The following is a 24,720-nucleotide window of genomic DNA, read 5'->3' as shown; positions in this document are numbered from 1 at the left end:
AATAAACATTTCTTTAAAAAAGATAATAGCCAATAAATACATAAAAATATACTCAAAATCAGGCCTCAGAGAAATACAAGTCAAAAACCCAAATAAGGTACTACTTCACACATTCTAGGATAGCTATACCAAAAAGGTATACAATAATAAGTATTGGTGAGGATGTGGAGAAATTGGAAACCCATAAGTTGCTGGTGGCTGTAAAAAAGTGGAGCAGCCATTTTGAAAAACAGTTTGGCAGTTATTCAAATAACAGGTGAATCTGGGTAAGGGTATGTGAGTGTTTTTTTAAGTCTATTTTTATTCTTAGAAATTTTCTGGAAGTTTGAGAATATTCTAAATACGTAGTTTACAAAACAGAAAATCACTTATGCAAGACTTATAAAATTTTGAATGTTTAAACATACTCTTTTAAAAAGCCATATGTCAAGCTATGGTAAATGTCCTTATTTAATTATGCCAACTAGGAAATACTGGTTACAGAGGTATGTTTACTGCTGGCACAGATTAACTGTGGCAAGAACAAGAAATTGCTGAAGTGTCTGGGACTACAGTGGTATTATAGCCATCTTAAAACTGTCTGTTAAAATAATATGCAGGGGTGCTGAATGGCTCAGTTGGTTAAGTGTCTGACTCTTGATTTTGGCTCAGGTCACAATCTCATGTCTGGCTCTGCGCTAACAACATGGGGCCTGCTTGGGATTCTCTTTGTCCCTCTCCCTACCCATTCACTCTCTAATGCATGCACTTTCTCAAAATAAATCAATAAATCAATCAGTAAGTCAACTCAGCTACTGTGCAGCGACTTTATTTTGTATGTATTTCTAATATGCAATCATGTAAGATATACAGCATATGCATATAGCATCTACATTGCATCCATATATACACAATAAATAACATCACATTTTTAACTACTGGGTAATCATCCATATCTTACCTAAGAAATTAGAAAATAAAGAGCAAATTAAACCTAAAAAAGAATAAAATAGACTATAAAGAACACAAATAAATGAAATAGAGAATAAAGAAAAATCAAAGAAATCAAAAGCTTTTTGTTTGAAAAGATGAATAAGGTTGATAAACTTCTAGCTAGACTAGTCAGTTAGGGGAAGTCACACATTAGAAACGTAAGAAATGAGAGACTGGCACAACTATACCTTCAATAGACATAAGAAGGCTAATATGGAAATGTCATTAATAATTTTGTCAATTTAGTCAACAATTTCAATTATGAGATAGGCAAATTCCTTCAAAAATTCAAAATGCTGAAGATCAGTCAGGAAAAAATAGTTAACTTGAACAGTCCTGTATGTATTAAATGAATTATTTTGCTGTTAAAAATCTCACAAAGTGAAATAAGCCATACAGAGAAAGACAGATACCATATGGTTTCACTCTTATGTGGATCCTGAGAAACTAACAGAAACCCATGGGGGAGGGGAAGGGAAAAAAAAAAAAAAGAGGTTAGAGTGGGAGAGAGCCAAAGCATAAGAGACTGTTAAAAACTGAGAACAAACTGAGGGTTGATGGGGGGTGGGAGGGAGGGGTGGGTGGGTGATGGGTATTGAAGAGGGCACCTTTTGGGATGAGCACTGGGTGTTGTATAGAAACCAATTTGACAATAAATTTCATATATTGGAAAAAAAAAAAAATCTCACAAAGAACTCTCTAGGCCCAGATGGATTAATTGATGACTTTTCCCAAATATTTAAGAAAAAAATACTAATTTAACACCAACTCTCCAGAATACAGAAAAGGAGAAACTTCCTAACTCATTTTATGAAGCCAGTATTACTCTGATACCAAAACCAGAAACTTAAGGAAAAATTACAAATCAATATCCTTTAGTATCATATATGCAAAAGTTCTTACTGAAATTTCACCAAATATAATCCATTAGTATATAAAAAGGATAAATACATCATGACTATGTACAGTTTATCTGAGCAATGCAATATTGGTTTAACATTCAAAATAATAACAATAACAACAACAACAACAACATAACCCAACCTATAAGAGTAAAAAAACAAACAGGCATTTCAAAAGATGCAAGAAAAGCATATGATAAAATTCATCATCCTTCCATAATAGAGATCTTGACAACACAGGAACAAAAGGAACTTCCTTACACCAATGAAAGCCATGTACCAAAGTCACAGCTAACATCATACTAAATGATGAGAGACAAAAAAGGGATGTCCCCTTTCACCACTCCTATTCAACATACTGAAAAGTCAGCCAATCCAAGAAGAAAAAGAAATAAAGGCATGTAGAATGGAAAAGAGAAAATAAAATTGTCTTTACACACAGATATCTTCTTCACTGTAGAAAATCCTTATAAATCTACCAGAAGATTAGCAAAGTGACAGGATACAATGGCAACATACAAAAGCCAAGTACGTGTCTAATACTAGCAAGAAACAATTTGAAACTAAAATTAAAAACCACTTACAATATCATCAAAATATACGAAATACTAAGGGATATATTTGACAAAGCATGGTGGGAGAAATTAAGGAACATCTAAATAAATGGAAAAATAATCCTATGCTTGTGAATCAAGTGACTCAATACTGTTAAGACATCACTTCTCCCCAGATAGATCTAGATATTCAGTGCAATCCTAATCAAAATCTCAGCAGACCTTTTTGTAGAAATTTACAAAATGATTCTAAAATATATAAAACAAAGGACCCAAAAACAGTAAAAACAATTTTGAAAAAGGAAATAAACATCGGATGACTTAATGCCTGATTTTAAGGCTTAAAGCTGTAGTAATCAACTCAGTCTAACACTGACACAAAGATAGCAGATAAATGGAACAGAATAGAGACTCCAGAAATAGGCCCCCACATATATGGTCAATGGATTTTGACAAAGGTATCAAGGCAATTCAATTTTTCTAAACAACACTGGTACAAGTGGATAGTTATATGGGAAAGGGGAAAAGAACCTCAATATCTCAAAAATCACACTTACAAAAATCAACCTGAAATGAATGACAACTTAATGTAAGAGCTAAAACTCCAAAACTCCTAGACAGCAACATAGAAAATTTCAGTGACCTTGGGTTTGGCAAAGACTTCTTAAGTGGGATACAAAAAATCATGAACTGTGTGCATAAATATAAAAAGATAAATTGGACTTAAATGACATGTTTAAAAACTTTTCCTCTTCAAAAGATGCTGTTGCAGAAGTAAAAATAAAAGACACAGACTGGAAATAAATACTTGGCAAAACATTTGATAAAGGATTGATATCCAGAATATGTAAAGAGCTCTTGCAACTAAATAATAAGAAAATGAACAATGCAAATTTTTAAAATGCATAAAAGATTTGAACATGTAAGCAAAGACAGTAAAATGGCACACGAAAACAAAGCATATTAAAACATGGTCAAGGTCCTCATTCAGGAAATGCAACACCAATACATACCTGCTGAAATGACTAAAAAAAAATTCTTACCATACTAAATGTTGGCAAGGATGTAGAGGGACTAGAACTCTAACACACTGATGATGGGACTATAAAATGGTATACTTTGGAAAACAAGTTAGCAGTTTCTTAAAGTTGCATATACCCCTGACACTTTATTCCTAGTTTCTTTTACCCAAAAGAAAATGAAAGATGTGCATACAAAGATTTGTACATGAATGTTATATGTAGCTTTATCTGTAATAGCTCAAAAGGGGAAATGACCCAAATTCCCATCAACGAGTGACTGAATAAACAAATTGTAGTGTAGCCACACAATGGAATCCTATTTGGCACTAAAAACAAACAAAAACATCATGGCTGAATCTCAAAATAATTATGTTGAGTGAAAGGCAGATAGCCTAAGAGTATATACTATAATAGAAAGCAAAAAGAGTAGTCGCCTGGGGCTAAGGGGGTGGGAAGGACATTACAAAAGGTCACAAAGAAACTTTAGGAGGGTGCATATGCTCATTATCTTCAGTGTGGTGATTGTTTCACATGTTGTACATGGGTCAAAACTCAAACTACACACTTTAAATGTATATTGTTTACTGTATGTGAATTATACCACAGCACCTTGTTTTAAAAAGCCAACATTCCTTTCTGTATTCTATACATGGTTTGTTTCTTTGGTTGTTTTTATACAATAGCTTTTGAAGGATTCCAAATCACTACCTCACATTAACTATATGAAGCCTTTTCTTCCTAAGTACAACCATTCTCCTGCTCTTATTCCTTGGACTTGCATACTCGACTAGCCTATTACACTGAAATATTTCCTCTCAGAAATAGCCATATATTAATCTCATCTTGTAGAACATCGAATTTTCAGCACAAATGAGACAGACAAATAAATGCCTATTAAACCAATTTTTAACTATGGCATTAAAGCAGTGAATGGGAAAAATGATTTCCCAGTGAAAAATACTGGCAAAGCTTTAATATTCTACATTTTCATCTGGATGACAATTACACAAGTATATACATAGGTAAAAATTTTAAAAGTCATGTACTTAAGGATGTATATACTTTACTGCATATAAATTATGCTTCAATAAAAAAGGACTGGTAAAAGTTTGAGAGTACCAGTACTATATTTCATAGACATTCCTACCTTTCCTCTCTGTGACTTATCCCAGACATGTCTCTGTGGTTTTGTAGCCCCAGTCTTCTCTCCAGTATGCTCTGAGTCTCATGCCCCTAAGTTTTTCCTTTTTCTCTTGGTACCCTTCCACATTCCAGCAAAGACCATCAGGGAAGGGCCCCTTTACAGGATATTCTCCTTCAGGTGGTAACAGACTGGGGAAGCAGTAAATCTCAGCAACCTAGGAGAAATCGTGTTTTTGACTTTTTTTTTTTTTTTTTTTTTTTTAAACCTTAAGGGTAGCTCAGAAATCACACAGAAGTTGAATGAGTTCAGAGCCAGTACTAGGACATCAGTCTGTTGATTCCTAGAGTCCAGTATTTACTGCATCTACATCCTGATTTATTAGCTCAAGACTGCAATCCAGTCTTTTATACAATGGAATTAAAAACTGCTCAGTTGTAAACCTGTAACCTAAGAGGACTAAAATTTGAGCCAATAAATTCAAAGAGGGGAATTAAGTTTAGTATTTTATGAGACACTAATGTCCCAAAATTTGCAGTAAAGGAAGTATAGTGAGCCTAGACATAGCCAACAAACCAAGATGAACTCACTTCCTAGAGAAATAGGCAGTGTAGTTTTAGTATTTACCAGATTCACCTATTGTAAAGTTAAAATGACTAACCAATAATAATGGAACCAAATAAACCAACAACTCAACTGATGGTGGAGACTCACATTAAACACCACTCGACATATTTAAATGGCAAAATTCCCTTCGATTAGGTGAAATTAATCTAAAGTGGTTAGCAAAACACGGTCTCATTTAAACTTGGTATGTATGTTCTAGTCTACTTTTGTGGTCTATAGTTCTGAAGACAATTTAGTTTTGTAACAAGTCTTTGTAATGCTATACTTCCCTGCTTCATTCTTCTAGCCCTGCCTGAGCTCCCAGTGGATACCTTCTGAAGCCAACAAAGAGGTGGAAGGCACTTCCTTCAGCCACACGGTATGCTTAGGTTACTGGGTAGAGGAATGCCAGACCCATGGGTGGACAGCATTTACTGTGGCCTGTTCTTTTGATCACCCCATTCGTGAGCTTCCTGCCCTATATGTGCTGGTGCTATTGCTGTGGGCAGACCAGGTCCACTGATGCTGCTGGGTAAATGTCTCACAGCTAGGTCCCTGCTGGGCTCCCCCTTCCTGGTCCTTTGGCCAGAAACAACAGGTTTTTCTGTTTGTTTATGTCTATTGGCAATAACAAGTTGTAGACCCCTCCAGTCTGGAATATATGGGAAATAAAAAGAAAACACAGGGAATCTACCATAGTGTCATCCTTCAAGTCCTGAAGTCCCTAGCCAGTCTAACTTCTTTCCACCTTTCAGAATCTTTTAATGGTTGTGTGCCAAGTTGTTTCCAAGGTATTTAGTTGTACTGAGAAATGAGGAACAGGAGAAGGAAACCTAAGCCATCCCACTAAACCTAAAAAAAGTAAATGCTTGCTAAAATAAAAGATTTAAATTGATCCAGAGTCTCCTAACAAACATTTCCAAATACAATAGAAAATCACTCATTTATTATACAAGACCACACAAGGTAAATGAGAAAAGACAATCAACTGAAGCCAAAACAAAGATAAATCCAATGTTTGAACTGACAAAAGATTTTAAAGCTGCCTAATACTGTTTCAATAAGTAGTTACAAATTCCCTTGAGAAAAATGAAAAATACAAACCTCAGTTAAAAAAAAAGTTATAAAAAATGTCAATTACAGAAATGAAGGTTAAACAACAGAAAATAAAATTCTATTAAGATCAAAAATTCCTCAAATTTAGTGAAAGATGTAAACCTACAAAACAAATCCCAGACAGGATAAACCCAAAGAAGTTTATGCCAAGACATATCACAAGTAAACTGCCAAAAATTAGACAAAACGTCTTAAAAGCAACCTAAGAGAAATGACACATTACCTACAGCAGAACAGCAATTCCAGTGGCAGTGGATTTCTCATTTGAAATCATGAGGCCTGAAGGAAGTAGCACATTTTTTAAGTGCTGAAATACAAGAACTGTCAATTGTGAATTCTGCATCCAGCGAACCATCCTTCAGGAAAGGAAGAAAAATTCAAATATTACCAGATGAAAGGAAACTAAAAACTTTGTCACTACCATGCCTACCCCTAAAGAAAGCTGAGCGAAGCTCCCTGCCAAAAAAAGAAAATGATAAAAGAAGACTTGGAAACAAGAATACAGAAAGAGATTTATTTTTATTTAAAAAATTTTTTTCACATTTATTTATTTTTGAGAGACAGAGCAAGACAGAGTGCAAGTGGGGGAGGGGCAGAGAGAGGAGGGACACAGAATCTGAAGTGGGCTTCAGGCTCTGAACCTTCAGTATACAGCCTGACACAGGGCTCGAACTCATGGACCCTGAGATCATGACCTGAGCCGAAGTCAGTAGCTTAATTGACTGAGCTGCCCAGACACCCCAAGAAAGATATTTTAAAAATAGGGATAAATAGGGGTGCCTGGGTGGCTCGGTTGGTTAAGTGTCTGACTCTTGACTTTGGCTCAGGTCATGATCTCATGGTAATGAGCCTTGTGAGAGGCTCCATGTTGGGCAAGGAGTCTGCTTAAGATTCTCACCGTCTCCCTCTGCTCCTTCCCTGCTTGTGCACATACTCTCTCAAAAATAAATAAATAAAATACTAATAAAAATAGGGATAAATAAAATAGACTATCCTTCCTCATGAGTTTCTTAAATCATACTTGATGGTTGAGACAAAATTGTAAGGACATCTGTTGTGTTCAACGTATGGAGAGTAAATGTTTCAGAAATTATATTTTATAAAGGGAGGAGGGTATGATGCCTGGGTGCCTGGCTCAACTGGTTAAGCGTCTGACTTGGTTTTGGCTCAGGTCATAATCTCACGGTTCATGGGTTTGAGGGTTTGAGCCTAATGTAGGACTCTGTGCTAATAGTACAGAGCCTGCTTGGGATTCTCTCTCTCTCTCTCTCTCTCTCTCTCTCTCTCTCCCTCTTCCCTGCTCTTTCTCTCTCAAAATAAATCAATAAGTATTAAAAATAATAAATAAATAGATAGATAGATAGTGAGGAGGGCAATGGAATCTTAATGAAAGCAAGGTTTTAATACTACAAGTAGTAAAACATTGCTATCAGTAGACTGTGATGAGTTACAAATGCTACAAATGTGCAGAGCAATTACTAAGAAATAAATACAAAAGCAATACACTCAAAAACAATATAGATAAAACAAGATGGAATCCTTTAAAAAAGGATTCTTTAAAAAAAAAATAGTGCAAAATAAACCCAAAGCAAGTAGCAGGAAGAAAATAATACAAGTAAGAGCAGAAATCAATGAAACTGAAAACAGGAAAATAACAAAAATAACACCAAAAGCTAGTTCTTTGAAACAAATCAACAAAATTGGCAAGTCTCTAACAAAACTAACACACTAAAAAGAGAAGAAAGAAATTACCAATGCCAGGAATGGAGCAGGGGATAGCACTATAACTGCTACAACCATTAAAAGACTAATAAGAGAATACTATGAACAGCTTCACCCTCATAAATTTGACAACTTAAAAAAAAATTGACCAATTCTGACAACCACAAAATACCAAGTTCAACCAAGATGAAACAGATGGCCAGAATACACCTATAGCCATTAAAAACACTGAATTTATCAATAGAAAGAACCCCCCAAAAAGAAATTCTTAGGCACAAATGACTTTACTGAAAATCTTTATCAAACATTTAAAGGAGAAATAGTACTAATTTTACATAATCTATTCCAGAAAATAGAAGATGGTAGTATTTCCCAACTCACTTTATGAAGCTAGTATTAACCTGATATCAAAACCAGACAAAAACATGACAAATTTTTTTTTTTAAACTACTGGCCAATATCCCTCATTACCTTAGATACAAAAATCCTCAATAAAAAGAACTAGCAAACTGAATCTAGTAATGTGTAAGAGGAACGATATATACACCATGACTGATTAGGCCTTATTCAGTATATGCAAGATGGACCCAAATATTTAAGAATCAGTCAGTGGAATCCACCATTGATAGCTAAATAAGTAAATTGCATGATCAAAACAACTGATGCTAAAAAAAAAAAAAAAAGCTTTTGACAAAATTCAACATCCATTTGTGATACAAATTCTCAACAAAGAATAAAATGGAACTTCCTCCATATATAAAGAACATCTGCTAACATCGTAATTAATAGGGAATGAATGATTTCCCCCTAAAACTGGGGAAGAAGTGTGGCTATTGTTTTCGTAATTCTTATTCACCACAGTATTAGAAATTCTAGCCATTGCAATTAGAAAAATAAATAAAATGCATACAGAGCAAGAAGGAAGCAAAAACTTTCCCTATTTGCAGATGGCATGATGGTTTATGTAGAAAACCCAAAGGAATCTGTAAAAAACACCAAAACTCCTAGAATAAGTGCACATTCAGTAAGGTAGCAAGATACAAGATTACCCCAAAATTAGTAACATTTCTGTATACTAACAATGAATATATGGATACCAAATTAAAAACAAAACACCATTTACAATCAATCCAGAAAAATAAAAGGTATACACTTAACAAAATATATACAGGATCTATATGCTAAAAATTATAAAGTGTGGATTAAGAAAAAAGACCTAAGGAAATGAACATACACTATATTGAGGGACTATAGTTCTCACTGTAGTATAAATGTCAATTTTCCCCGAATTAGTATACCGATTTTGTGCAATTCCTATCAATACCTTAGCAAGGTATTTTATAGACATAGACAAGCATATTCTAAAATATACATAGAAAGGCACACTCCTTAAAGTAGCTAAAATAGTCTTGCGAAATAAGAATAAAGTAGAAAGAATTACTCTACCCAATATTAAGGCTTATTATAAAGTTAAAAGCAGTCAAGGCAGAGTGCAACTGGAGGAGGGATATACACACGGATCAATGAATGGGATTCTATACAGAACCCAGAAACAAACCCACACACAGAGCCCTAACCGATTTTGACAAAGGTGCAGAAGTAATTCACAGGAAGGATAGCCTTTTCTCAACAAATGGTGCTAAAGCAATTTACAGCAATTTAGTGCCTTAGAACAAATTTATTTTGCTTCGCCGGGCTGAAATGTGAAAGTTACAAAATAGTTACAATGTCTCCTTGGATAATTTGTTGATTATACAAATAACACTTTTTTTTTTTTTAATTCCATTCCTTGCTTTAACTCACATCTCCTATACTCTGATCAAACAGTTTTGGGTGCAAATTAAATTCCAGTTTCTTTCAAGGAACTCTCAAGATCATACTCGAAAACTGGTAAAAGAATAAAAGACTTAAAGTTAGAAAAGATTTTCTTGGGCGCAACAGTAATTGGGGGGAAAAGAGAAATGCCAAATTGAGAGCGTGTTATAATTAGAAATAAAGAGTTAAAGAATATTTCTTTTCTTCAGTAAGCAGTGGAAACTAGATTTTTTTTTTACTATTAAACGTGATTTTTATAAATGCATGATTTAATATTTTTGTTCACTCAGTCTTTAGTTTCTTTTTTAAGTTTATTTATTTATTTGGGGGGGGGGGGCATAGGGTCAGGGGAGAGAATCCCAAGCAAGATCCATGCTGTCAACACAGGGCCTGACATGGGGCTCAATCTCACAAACCACAACATGATGACCAGAGTAGAAACCAAGAGCCGAACACATAACTGACTGAGCCACCCAGGTGCCCCTTTAGTGGTAGCTTCTTTAATAGCTTATTCCCCACCTCTGACATAAATTTTAAGCTGAAAAAAATTGTTGGACATTAATTGAAAAATGAAATTAGATGTTCAAACAAATGTGACACTTTTTACAAAGAGAAAAAAAATCAAAGACACCAATTTTGTAGGTTCCAAACCAACAAAAAATAAACAAAAATCCTACTATCATTAAGTACTTAATGTTTTACTTAAATGTTAATTGTAGCAATATTATGAATTTTATTACTTTAAAAATTATTTATTTTCATGTTATCATATGATTATATGAACATAAAAGTCTCATTATATATATTTTTCCCCTCTAGTAATGAGACACGAATCTTAACTTCCCTCTAGTCTGTCTTGGTTTGCTTCGAAGTTCTAGGGATACCATTTTTGGCACTAACCACTGGCTATAAACAGAAGGTACCAGCTAACTCACAGGACAGGGAGGGCCCAGGTTACTGTATGTTCTCACCGTGGGGGTGAGTCACTTACAAACCTAAATTTAAAAAAAGAAACCAGTTACCTCTTCCGACATTAGGGGAAAAAATGTGTTCAAGTGCTAAAACTTCTATTTGAAAAGGACATATATTTCCTGTTTTGAAAATGTGCTGGAAAGTTTCCCATCTGTTGGTATGGCTGCCATGTACGCTGACAAACAAGGTTAGGAAGAAAATTTCAAAATTAGGCCTCCAAGATACAATTACCTAATGCTACAGTAGGTTAGCCGGTAATTTATTTTTAACGTTTATTTATTTTTGAGACAGGGAGAGACAGAGCATGAAAGGGGGAGGGTCAGAGAGAGGGAGACACAGGATCCAAAACAGGCTCCAGGCTCTGAGCTGTCAGCACAGAGCCCGACGAGGGGCTCAAACTCACAAACCGTAGGATCGTGACCTGAGCCAAAGTCGGACGCTTAACCGACTGAGCCACCCAGGCGGCCCTCCAGTAATTTATTTTTAAAAAGCAAACAAGAAAAACTTTCATCGGGAAGCTACTACACACAGGCTAGGGGATACAGCTAGACACTGGCCATCTTGAAGGAGCTCACAGACTGAGATGGATAGGTACAAACAAGTAAATCAAATACTGGGGGCTCCTGGTACACTAACACCCCCCAATTTAGCCACAAGTCTTCAGATGCCTCCATGTAGTGGTTACATGTGAATGCCAGACAAGTGAAAGTCAGCACAACAGGCCAAAAGAATTAGGGGTATGAGAAATTATGGTACTCTCAGAAAATAACAGTCATTTAGTAAGTCTGAAATTTAGGAAGTATTGGAGGAATTAGAGAAAAAGCTGGCTAGGGAAGCAGAGGCTGAGTCACACCCCATGCTAAAGCCCTGGAAGTTATATGCTATTTTCCCCATTTTTCTAGTAACTTGCGCAAAACCACACAGCAGGTAAAGGACAGGGTCAGGATGAGAGCTCAGGTCTGTTTTTTCTACAAAATTCAAACTCAGGCTGCCTCTCAACAATTTTCCATAATTGGGGGGTGGGGTTCTCTCAACAAGACTGGCTTCTTGAAGATAGAGGAATTCCATGGTGAACCATAGTACAATAACCCTTAAGTTGATCATCAAAATAGCAGTTCTCAGAGCAGGGCGGGGAGGGGGGAGGGATGGGGTTGTCCTTGGATCCCTGGATCAAATCACCTTAGTATTCAGTAAAATGGACATTCTGAGTCTACTTCTAACCTACTGAATCATGTTCTTTGGGATTGAGCCTGGGACTTTGCATTTTATAGTGATACACACACAAGCTTTAGAGATTAGTGATTTAAAGGCCTTTTCAACTGAAGCTAGGTGGATGACCAGATTTGAAGGGAGTATGAAGAAAGAAAAAGGCTTAACTCAACCTCAGACATACAGGATTTGAGATAACAATGGAATATGCAAGTGAAAATGCTGATGCAGGCAGTCCCAGGATAGTATTTGAACTTGGGGAAAGAGGTCAGAACTAGAGACACTCCTGAAACAAAGATGAAAACTGAAGCTCCTAAGCTTTAAAAAGTCACCAAGAAAGAAATGGTGCAGACAGTCTATACACAGTCTATACAGTTCAGGTATAGGGTAAGTATATACAAAAGTCTATAGATTAACACAGGGCAGAACTTCCCTCAGGCAGCAATGGAGCTACTGACAGTAGAGGTGTCTGAGAAAGAAGAACAGAAAAGCAGAGCGTGTGTCATGGGGGCCAAGAGAGGAAGGTTTGACAACGTCAAAAGCTATCATACAGAGAAGATGGAAGGAAGGGGAAGCAAAGACTAAAATGAGCCACCAGATCTGGTCAACTGGAAGCCACCAGTAAGTCTTGAGACAGGTTTCTGACTGGCAGAGCGGAACGACTAGTTTCATGTTGATCATGCAGTACATATTTAAGTTTACTGCAATTGTCCACCTAAGTGTCTGATATTTTTTGCAGTTCAGAATCCAATCAAAGATCATGTATTACAAATAGCTGTAATGTTTCTTTAGTCTACTTTCAATCAGAACAGTCTCCTCAAAGGGGCACCTGGGTGGCTCAGTCAGTTGAGTATCTGGCATTTGATTTCAGCTCAGGTCATGATCTCTCGGTTGTGGGACTGAGCCCTGCATCCAGCTCCACACTGGGTGCGGAGCCTGCTTGGGATTCTCTCTCTTTCTCTTTGCCCCTCCCCAACCCACATGTGTACACACACACACACACACACACACACACACACTCTCTCTCTCTCTCTCTCTCTCTCTCTCTCTCAATTAAAACATTAAAAAACAAAGAGAGAACAGTCTCCTTAAATATTTTTTTTTTGTCTTTGGTGACATATTTTTGAAGAATCCAGACCTAGTATTTTACAGAATATCCCACAATCTTGATTTACTTTACTACTGCCACATGATTAGATACAGATTAAACATTATATAGCAGACATTGTGCATCCCATCCTAAGGCAGATATGTTGCTTTGTCTGACATTACTGGTGATGCTAAATTGGATTACTTTGTTAATACAGTATCCACCAGATCTTTCTATGAGAAAGATGACATTTTCCCTTTGAAATAACAAGTAGTATATAGGGGAGAGCATTGAGCTACTAAGCATCTAATCAACCACTTTTCACCAATGATTTTGGTATCCACTGGTGGTTCTTGACTGAATCAATTATTACCCTTGTGGTTGTAAAACAGTGATTTTCTAATTCAATCATTCCTTATATGTTTGCTACATGACATTTTTTGGTAATGCTGTTTTCATTGCCTTCCACCCTTTTCATTTTTGAGGATCACTATGGACTCGTGTATTTTTCTCCCAATATAACTGACTACTGTTATTATTCTTTTTTGATGCTCAAAATGTTCCAAATTTGGTCAAGTGGAGTCCCTGCAAGCCAGACTTATTGATATGTTCCCATTAGTCCTTGAGCACATTTTTGCTTGCTGGCACATACACAAAAAAATGTTCCAGGAGCACCTTATAGTTTTCCTGTGTGAGTTCTAGATGATTTCCTGAAACAGCTTTAAAAAAGAAAGAAAAAAAGAAAAAAGACCAATTCTAATAAATATTTCAACATTAGAGGAGAAAATACTTCCTAATTAATTTTATGAGGCCAACATTATTCTGTCACAAGAAACTGACAAAAAGGTTTTATTATATTTATTTATTTTTGAGAGAGAGAGAGAAACAGGAGAGAGAGAGAGAGACATGTGTGTGCAAAGACTCAAGCAGGGGAAGGGCAGAGAGAAAGAAGGAGAGACAGAATCCCAAGTGGGCTCCATGTTGTAAGCGAGGAGCATGATGTGGGAATGATTCCCATGAACCTTAAGATCATGACTGGAGCTGAAACCAAGAGTTAGATGTTTACTTGACTGAGCCAGCCAGGCGCCCTGACAAAAATATTTTAAAAAACTAAAACCAACATCCCCCATTAACACGGATACAAAAATGCTTAACAACGTTTTACCATACTGAGACCGGCAATATATAAAAAATGAGTAACATAATGACCAAATGAGGATAATACCAAGAATGCAGTGTTGGTTAAACATTTTTTTAAAAATGTTATCACATTAGTATTTAATAGTATTAGCTATTAGTATAACATACTTAAAAAAAAAACTGTCTAACCATCTCAACAGATAAGGAAAAGACATTTGACAAATTCGCCCATTTGTAATGAAAACTATCCATGAACTAAGAACAGAAAGGAACTACTTCAACCTGATTATGAGCATCTATGAAAAACCTACAACCATTATCATATAAAATGGTGAAAGACTGAATGAACATCTTCCCCCTAAATTAAGAACAAGGCATGGATGTCCATTCCTTATTCAACATTGTTCTGGAAGTCTTAGCCATCGCACTGAGGCAAGGAAAAGAAGCAAAAGGCATATAGATTGGAAAAGAAGCTGTAAAACTGTTCTTATTCACAGACATGATCATGTGTGAATCCACCCAAAGTAGATGAATCCATATATGACTCTACCCAAAGAAAGGCATTATTAGAATTAACAAGTAAATTAATTAAGGCTGCAGGATACAGAGTCAATATACACAAATGAATTACATCTCTAACAAATGAAAAATAAAATAAAAATATAATTCCATTTATAATAGCATTCAAAAACATAAATTTAACAAAATATGTGCAATACTTTTACACTGAAAACTATAAAATACCACTTAATGAAATTAAAGGCCTAAATAAATAAAGATGCACTGTGTTCAAGGACTGAAGATTCAACATTATATTAATTCTCTCCAAACTGACTCAAATATTCAAAATTCCAGCAGCCTTTTTTTTTTATTTTTTAGGAAATTGACAACTTAAGTCTGAAATTTATATAGAAATGCAAGTAAACTAAAATAGCTAAACCAATTTTTTAAAATAACAAACTTGGGAGAACTTCTACTACCTCTTTTAAAGACTAATTAAAACATCTCAGTAATCAAGACCATGTGGTACTGACAAAATGACTAAATCAATGGAATAGATTTAAGAAAGCCCAGACATATACATGATTTTCAGAAAGACTGAGAAAAATTAATTAACTTCCCCCAATTAAGCAGGAAAAAGGAACAGCTAAATACCTATATGCAAGTAATGAATATTTACTCTTACCTCATAACATACACAAACATTAGGTCTGAATGGATTAGAGACCCTAAACAGAACAACTAAAATTATAATACTCTGGAAAAACACACAGAGTAGTAAATCTTTGTGAGTCTGTGGTAGGTAAAAATTGTTACAGGTCTCAAAAAGCACAGAACCTTAAATGAAAAAATTGAAAAAATTATTCACTTAATTTAAAATATTTGCTCTCAAAACACACTTAAAAAATGAAAAGGCAAACAATACACTTGGAAAAAATTATGTGAAGTATGATAATAAATATGATATTAAATAAATGATAAAAATATAATACGTAATAAAATTAATAAAATATTACCTATATATATCTGATAAAAGAATCATATGCAGAATATTAAAGAATTTATAAAAGCTAATAAGACAAGTCAATAAAAAAGAGGAAAAGATTTAACTAGAAACATTACAAAAGATCTATAAATAGTCTAGAACCACATGAAAAGATTCTCGTATCATTAGCTATGAGGCAAAAGCTAATTAAAACCATAATGAAATACCACCACACATGCACTAAATGACTGACAACACCAAGTGGGCAAGGACATACAGCAAGAACAACTGGAACCCTAATGCGCAACTGGTGACGGTTTGGTCATTTCTTATAAAGGTAAATATGATCTTACCAAACACTCAATCCTACTCCTAAGCTATTTACTTACAAGAGATGAACATATTTGTTTAAAAAAATGAATAACACTTTTATTTGGATGTTCATAAAAACTTTAATGGTAATAGACCAAAACATGAAACCACCAAAATGTCCATTAGTTGGTGAATAAATTGTAGTATATCCTTATAATGGATCACTACTCAGCAATAAAAAGAAACAAACTACTACTATATGTGCAACATGAATGAATACCAAAATCATTACGCAAAGTGAAACAAGTCAAAGTCATTATGCAAAGTGAAACTGCAGTATGATTCCCTTTATATTAAATTCTATAAAAGGCAAAACTATGGTGACAGAAAACAGATCAGTGGTTGCCTGGGGCCAGTATGAGAGGAAGGCATTGACTGCAAAGAGGCACAAGGGAACTTTTTGAGATGGTGCAAGTGTCACGTACTACTCCAGTGGTGGTTTCATAACTGGGCATGTTTGTGAAACTAATCAAAGTATACACTTTAAACTGGTGAAGTTTACTGTACACAAATTACACTTCAGTAACGCTGGTTAAAACATGAAAAAAAGAAAGCTGGCACAAGTTCAATAAAGTTTATTCACTGTTGTAGGTACGTATTACTCCAGCCATACATGCTGTAAATACCCCTCACGCATACAACTGTCACCTAGTTTTGTCTTTTATTATCACCTATACAGTAAGGGGAAAGGAAAAGAGGTATGTTGCTTAATTTTTTTTGTTTAAGGTCTCAGGAAGTAGCTTAAAAATTTTTAAGATTTCTAAAACAATTTGATTTTCACTTTAAAGACCAAAAAAAAAATTTTTTTATACTACATCATGTATTGCATACTTCTATGCAAATGTATTGTGGTAAATTTCTGTTAAAAGTTTGAAATTTTTAAGATTGGATACGGGATGATCTAATACTTGAAAGAATGTTATCTTTGCAAATAGAAACATTTTCCTCAATCCAGTTTTCTGACCCACAGGCTTACATAAAGTGGCATAGGTACATTAATGTTTTACGACACTCCAACCTGCCTCCCAGAAAACTGGCAAACCAAGCTTTCACATTCTGGAATGTTCTGCCAATAGGACAGTAGCAATCCCTACACACCCATTACTGTAACACAGCTCAGGCAAAGGTCTCTTTTTCTTTCTCAATCAGAACTCCTATGTCCCCAGGAAAAAGAAATAAAGGAGACCACCTCTAAAAGTTCCAAATACTTCTCCAAAATTTAGGAAATTGGGAGAATTGTTATGGCATTCTACTGGGTTTATTCAAGGCTGATCCTTGACCTCTATTTCCTTGCAATTTTGCTCATGTCACTTTCTATTACTTAAACTGGTATGCAAGTCACACAACTCCCATTTAGAGTAAATTCAATCCTACTGCAATTATAGTTTGGGGAATATAGTTAGGGAAGAAGTCAATATTTTCTATAATTTCCTTAAAATACTCAAATAATTCTTGCTGAGGAAAGCAAAAATCAGATGTAGCTATGAATGGAGCTTGTTTAATACACAGTTAAAAGATAACGTCCTTGACTAAGTCAACCCTACTATAACCAGATTGTTACATCCTTATACTATACCTTTACTTTGACAGAAAAACATATCAAAAAACTACATCTGCTAAATGCCACACACTGAGCACTGAACTAGACAATTTGCATGCACTATTCTTATTTAATCCCAACAAATCCTCAGGAGATATTAATCTCTAAAATAGGGAAACATTATCAAATGATTAAGATTATTAAAAACATGCTATTTAACCACACTCAGGAAAATTTGGGAAAACACTGACACACATAATCTTTAAGCCCCAGTCTCCTCTAAAATATGCATGCATTTCCTGTTATAACAGGCACTATTGTAGAGTACCTGGCATATAATAGCCACCACTTACTGACTAAGTACCTACTATCAAGACTATTTATGGGCTACTCACATGCACCAACTAGAAACCAGGAATGATGAATGTGGACGGTGTGACAAGTCCTGTGACTGGGCATCAACTCATCTGATTTCCCAAACAGCATCGATTGTTTAAAAATTCCCTAGTGTAATGAAAATTACTGCTTCTGGAAATATGAAGATTCTCCAGTGAATTTAGATTTGTAAGCTGGCTTACCCCTAGACAGGCTAACTTCAAAAGCTAGCTTCTAGTTTTCTCTAGTCTGCCATGGAGAAATGATCTAAATACAATTCTGAAATTCACATAAAGGCAGAAATAGATGGCATTAGACAAGTTTCGTAGTGTGGCTCTTTCAACTACATCTAAAAATTTAAGTGAGTAGACAAAAAACAGTAATGTAAGGATAATCCAGTAAAAGAATAAGCAGAACCTAGAGAAAAAAATTAATCAGAAGCAAAATTAGAACTTAAAGAAAACTTCATATGTGACACTAACAAATTTTTAAAATTTAAATTGCCATCATTAACTTGACAGGGCTAGCTATATTTTTCCTGGTCATAAAATACATTTCTATCATAGATATCTAACGTCAATCTGTCTGATTACTAAAGCTGACACAATGCATACACCAAACATGTAAACCTGGCAAAGTAGAGTGGTTGCTCACTGCAACATAATTCAGCAGATGTTAAATTTGCACAGTATCTGGCATTCAACTCTGATGAAGTCTTTCTGGGGCAGTTAATAAGGTCTGGGAGAGGCAATTCACTTAACTACCTGATATTTTACTTTAAGAGAACCCTTTTTAAATTTTCTTCTTTCTTCCACTTTTCAAATATAACTACTTAAATGTCCTGATCTTAAAAGTACTTTGGGAAAGCAGAGTACAATACCAAAAAAAAAGTATCAACTACTTGAGGACAGGAATCACCTCTTACTTGTCTCTGAGGCCTCAGTGATCCAATGTCTGACATACTACCTGGCCTTCAATAAATGTTTGTTGAGCTGAATACATGGAATACCTTGAGTCCAAGGAGTCAGCGTGGTCCAACTGAAAACAAATTGCAATCTGGCTAGGTATGACACAAGCAGTCCAGATTGAAACACAATATGAATATGTAAGGACAACATGAGCTAGCACTAATCTAGCACTTACTACATGCCAAGCCCTACAGATGATCTCATTTGGTCCTCACACCAACCCTAGAAGGTAGGTACTCCTAATATCCTTATCAAAACATATCAGAAAGCTGTGGCATGCCAGCTGGATAACCACCTCCAGGTCACAATGGAAGTGGTATTCCAAGCTACCTATATGTTTAATCTCTACAGGGAGATAGGAAGCCAAGGCTCCATGCAAGACTGATCACTTATCAGGAAGACAGGAGCTTGCTCTGACCAAACTTTTTCCAGGAGTGTTCATAGGTCTAAATGCAGACACACCTACTCACCACTTGAAACAAACAAAAAAGGCACATGGATGGGTGGCAGGGGTGAGTCGAATGGAACTATGAAGCAGTGTTTTGACTCACTGTAAAACTGGGTTACGTGGATCCAGACCTAACATCATTACTAGTATTGTTCTCTCCATTATATAAACTGACCAACATAACTTTATTTATACAATCAACCTAAGTCCTTCCTGTGGGCACACAACCTTGATACATATCTTCAACCCTACATTGTAATTTGTTTATGCCTGCCTAACAGAAATTCTTATAAGTTTCTAAGTCTTACTCATAAACATACTCCCAGAGCTCCGCAGTGTGCTCAGTAAATACTGGGTGCATGAGAGAAGCAAAGTAATAGGTAACAGGAAGTATAACAGCACAGTGTGTAAATTTATTCACACGTGACTACAGAATGTAAGGCTTGAGATGGTTCCATTTATTTAAATTCCCTGGGTACAGACCAACCGGCAGAAAGGAGAAGGGAATAAAAAATCAAAATATGAAGATCACATAGAAATAAGGAATTTTAATAGATAATTAACAAATTATCTATAATTAAAAATTATACACTCACTATTCTGAAGCTTACAATGGGGAATTTTTCAAGAGGGTTGATATTGAAGGAGAGATGGTGTTGGTAGATTTACTAAGCACTCTCAAACCAAAAGTTTAGACTCCTCAACACTGCATAAAATATTTTCAATTTAATCTAAGAGGAAAAAGACTAAGTAACTTGTCCAAGGTCACAGGGCTAGTTAAATACTAGAGACTCAATGCTTTTTTTTTTTTTTTTAAATCAAACCATGCTGTCTTCCCACATAAAACATCCTGTTGAGATCTTACCCAATTTTTAGTGTTTTTTTAAGGTGAGGGGAAGGGAAGAGGAAAAAGGAAACCCCAAACTCCCTCTTTGAGGCATACACATATCATGACAAAGCTACAGTGTCGAGCCTAAGACCGAAAAATAGGTTACCTAGTCCGAGCAAGGTCAGTTCACAATGTGTTTGCTTACTTATGGACCCCAAAAGCTTTATTCAAAGCTAAACCTTTGGCTTCTAAGGAAGAAATGATCCTGATAAGAAATGTGCACACTGGATCACACTGAATGTCTTTTCTCACGGTTCCCAATGAAGGTCTACTGCCTCCCGCAACAACCCTAGTACACTTATTCCTGCCCAAAGCAACTGGCCTATCCTGGGCAACCACTTGTAACCCATAATTCAGATGTCTGCAGGCCTGCTCATTCTACTGTGCTGGAGGCTCGTGTGGGGCCAGAACTGTGTCTTTAGCTTTCTAGACCTAGGGTAGGATACAGCACTAAATAAATAAAAATTAAAGAATTAATTTATCAGTATTCAGCGTAGTCTGGTGACCTCGTCTGGTGAGGTATGGCTACCAGATAAGGGCTCACAGGGTCTGTGTTTATAAAAATAATAATAATCAGGGGTGCCTGGGTGGCTCAGTCAGTTAAGTGTTCAACTCTTGGTTTCGGCTCAGATCATGATCTCACGGTCTGTGTGTGCAAGCCCCGCATCAGGCTCTGCGCTAACAGTGTGCCTGCTTGCGATTCTGTCTCTGTCTCTCTCTGCCCCTCCCCTACTCTCTCTCTCAAAAATAAAAAATAAACATTAAAAAATACTTAAAAAAAATAATAATCAATGTTGTGTTTTAAGTATTCACATTTTGAGAAACGAACATAAAGTTCTGAAGTAAACACGGGGATGGTCATGAACTCACCCACAGTGTGTAATTCAATTTTCAAATGAGTCAAGATTTTCTGAGCACTTGCTGTGTGCCATGCACAATGCAGATAACAGTAGGTGCTCTTATCTCTCCATAATGAGGTCTCTAAGAACCAACCAGTTCTACCCTCAGAAGGAAGATGTTCAGACGAAAACATAAATCGTCAGACAGTATGCCAAGCAGTGTTGGCATATGCCTGCAGGGAAGACTGTGCAAAGCAAGAGTGACTCCTAGCAGCTTCTACTTGTCTGTGTGGTGAAGACAGAGACCTGAACACAGCAAGCTTCTCAGCTGCCCTCATAAGAGGGATCCCTTCCCCAACTCACTACCCAAGTCAATTTTGTTTGTTTTAGGAGATCATCTGCTTTACTTATTTTTGAGAGAGAGCATGAGTGAGGGAGGGGCAGAGAGAAAGGGAGACAGAGAATCCCAAGCAGGCTCCTTGCTGTCAGCACAGAGCCCAATGAGGGGCTCGATCTCACAAACCGTGAGATCATGACCTGAGCCAAAATCGAGAGTCGGACGCTTAACCGACTAAGCTACCCAAGCTCCCCCCAAGCCAGTTGTCTAAGACACAGCCTTCCCATCAGAACAAGAAGGATATGGCAAGTTAGGTTACATAGCTGACTTAACTCACTAAAGCACAATTTGTTGATATGACTACTGAGAATGTATAAGACTTTTATTTTCAAGACTTTTATTATCAGAGTACAAAGGCTCTGAAGAGAAATCATCCTGTACAGTGATGCATATCTTAAGCCCCCTAAAGATACCCTGGGGGGTGGGTGGTAGTGGGGGAGGCTAGAGACCATTTTTTTTTTTTAATCACCAGTTTCTTCCAGGCCCCAGGCCAAGCTCCCTTGCTTAGGTCTTTCACCCTACCCCCAACACCTCCTTCCAAACTTCTCTCTGCTAGAATTACCTCTTTCCTCCCCTAACTCTGTCTGCAGACACTAATGCCTATCTCATGTTTTTGAAAACTTTACCTTTTCAGAATCTAACTAATGATACTTTTAGGCCTGCTCTGTTATCTTCAAATGTATCTTTCTGTGCTGATGCTCCTCTACCCAGGCTGCTATCCCAAGGTCTTGGAGCACTAATTCTGCAATGGTTCAGAAACCTACCTACACACCCATCTGACAAAGATTATCAGTATATCACTGTATACAACCTGATCCAATTTAAAAAAATCTGACATGGCAAGAATCTAGAGGTACAGAACCACTAAGCTGAAAGCCAAAGCCAAACACCTTCTCCGACAAGTAGCTGGTATCCACCATGGGCTTTCACTTACAAAGTACGACACTGGACTAGCTGGTTCACCATAGTAATACAAAATTGTTTATTTCTCTAAATTTTACTCATTGTCTTTCACAACAGCATGTCTGATGCTGAGTTGTGCAGGGACCTCAGGTTAGCAGTCAGCCTCCACAAACCAAGACCCCGGCAACATTCCATTCCATTCTCACTGTTGACTAAGAATTGCTTTAATAGTGATGCTATACCCAGTAAATAAATGTTTCCAGGGGCCGGCGCCTGGGTGGCTCAGTCGGTTGAGCATCCAACCGATTTCAGCTCAGGTTATGATCCCAGGGTCGTGGGATTGAGCCCCATGTCATCAGGCCCCACGCTGACCATGGAGCCTGCCTAAGATTCTCTCACTCTGCTCTTCTCCCCCACTCATGCTCTCTCTCTTAAAAAAAAAAAAAAAAAGAAAAAGAAAGAAAGAAAAGAAAAGAAAAAAGCAAAATTCCCCAGGAATGTGCTGCTGTGAACTAGAAGTAGGAAATATGAGACATCTTCCAGGAGGATCTGCTTAGGAAAAATTGCTTGCCAATTGAAATCAGCATGGAATGGAATGCAAAATTTTCCTATATGATTAAAATAAAAACACAACAACCTTAAAGAAATGGCCACCTCTTTGAGGTATGTCCTTAGGATTACCTTGCCCCCAAGGAACTGCTTGGGAGGGAGCAAGAGACAAAAGAAGCTCCAGGCACAGTTCCTTTCCTGAGGTAAAAGGGGCAGGAAGATGTAAACAGAGTCACAGGCCAAAGGAAACAGCATAGAAGGAAGTATTCTCTAAAGATATCAAGAACTAACATTTGAGTACCTATGTAAAGTGCCTAACAACTCTGTTAAGAATGTGTATGCCCATTTTATAGCTGAGAAAAGTCCACAAGTAATTGTCCCTTAGACACACACAGCTAGTAAATGATAAACTAGTATGTGAAGTGAAGTCATCCATCCACAAAGCCTTGAACTTGTCTATTTACCAGGTACCAGACCTCAGTCAGAAGCCAGCCAGATGGGAGAAGTGGTGCTCAGCCAATTGGGGTCCAGGTCCCAGAATTGTGGCCAGAGGACGATAACAACACCAAGTCTTTTCCTGCAACAAGGACAAAGTGCTGGGCTCTTCGGCCAACTTCTTACTGGTCTGCCATGCTGAGCACACTGAAATCACATCCACCCAGGGGTGTGCCAGTGGCAGCAAAACAGAAGAAAGCAGCAGCTAAAGGCTTCATCGACAAATGTCCCTGGCTCAACTGTGTGGTGTAAAAACTGGTCCTACTGACCTTCAACTGTGCTTGGTCATATAAAAGCCTGGTTTGTTTTTAATGCAGGGTGGGGGGAAGGGGTGGTGGTAATAAAGAATGATTAAAATTTGCTTTACCATTCTGCACTATTAATTGTTTTGAGCCTTGACTTCTGGCTTAAATAGTATAAAGAAACATTGTATTAAACTACTTTAGAATTTCATCAACAAGTAGATAGACATATGAGGAATATGGGAGCCACAACACAAAGACAGCTGTGGAAGGGAAAGTGAAATTTAATCACTCAGAGCTGCTGAACATAAATTACTCAGTCAATATTAAGTACACATAACCCTTCCCACAGAACTACGGGTAAAGGTCAGGGAGAAGATCATGGGTCTGCAACACTGACGTTTGTCAAAGAATACTGAAACGGTTGACATGTGGGGGGTGACACTGCTAAAGACCTAATAGGAAAAGAACACACACAAGGACTTCCCAGCTGCTCCACGTGATAAACTACCACAAAGCACAAGAAGTTAACTGTGATGGAAGGGAGAGAGGGGTAATACATGATATTAAGAGAAAAAAATATTGAAATACAAAGAAGATTAACATCGGTCTAAAATTACATTTGTGGCAATAAATCAACTTCACAAGCTTGGGAAGTTTCTATAGACTGCCAGATATAATGGGCTCAAAAATTCTCAAATCACTACCTTGTGAAATAATCTATAAAAATTAAGATCTAAGGGGCGCTTGGGTGGCTTGGTTGGTTGAGGGATCAACTCTTGATTTCAGCTCAGGTCATGATCTCATGGTTTAGGAGACTGAGCCCTGTGATGGGCTCTGCAACAACAGCAGGAGCCTGCTTGGGATTCTCTCTCTCTCCCTCTCTCTCTCTGACCCTCCCCGGCTCATTCTGTCTGTCTGTCTGTCTCTCTCTCAAATAAACATTTTTTAAAAAG

At 36.7% G+C, this 24,720-nt stretch overlaps 1 protein-coding gene and 1 long non-coding RNA gene across 3 annotated transcripts in view; one reads left to right on the top strand and one right to left on the bottom strand.

Moving 5' to 3' along the window:
- Positions 1 to 24,720, bottom strand: part of TMEM131 (transmembrane protein 131) — a 237,656-nt gene that overhangs the window by 189,974 nt on the left and 22,962 nt on the right. The window lies entirely within an intron of this gene.
- On the top strand, positions 227 to 23,883 carry LOC122215968. Of its 2 annotated transcripts, XR_006200632.1 has the most exons (3): positions 227 to 256; positions 5,505 to 5,576; positions 23,495 to 23,883. It is a non-coding gene; the product is annotated as an uncharacterized LOC122215968 (long non-coding RNA). The 2 variants fall into 2 exon arrangements; XR_006200631.1 differs by lacking the exon at positions 227 to 256 and having other exon boundaries at positions 3,329 to 5,576.

This window comes from Panthera leo, chromosome A3, assembly GCF_018350215.1.
Source record: "Panthera leo isolate Ple1 chromosome A3, P.leo_Ple1_pat1.1, whole genome shotgun sequence".
Classification (NCBI taxonomy): domain Eukaryota; kingdom Metazoa; phylum Chordata; class Mammalia; order Carnivora; family Felidae; genus Panthera; species Panthera leo.
This window is presented reverse-complemented; position numbering and strand designations above follow the sequence as displayed.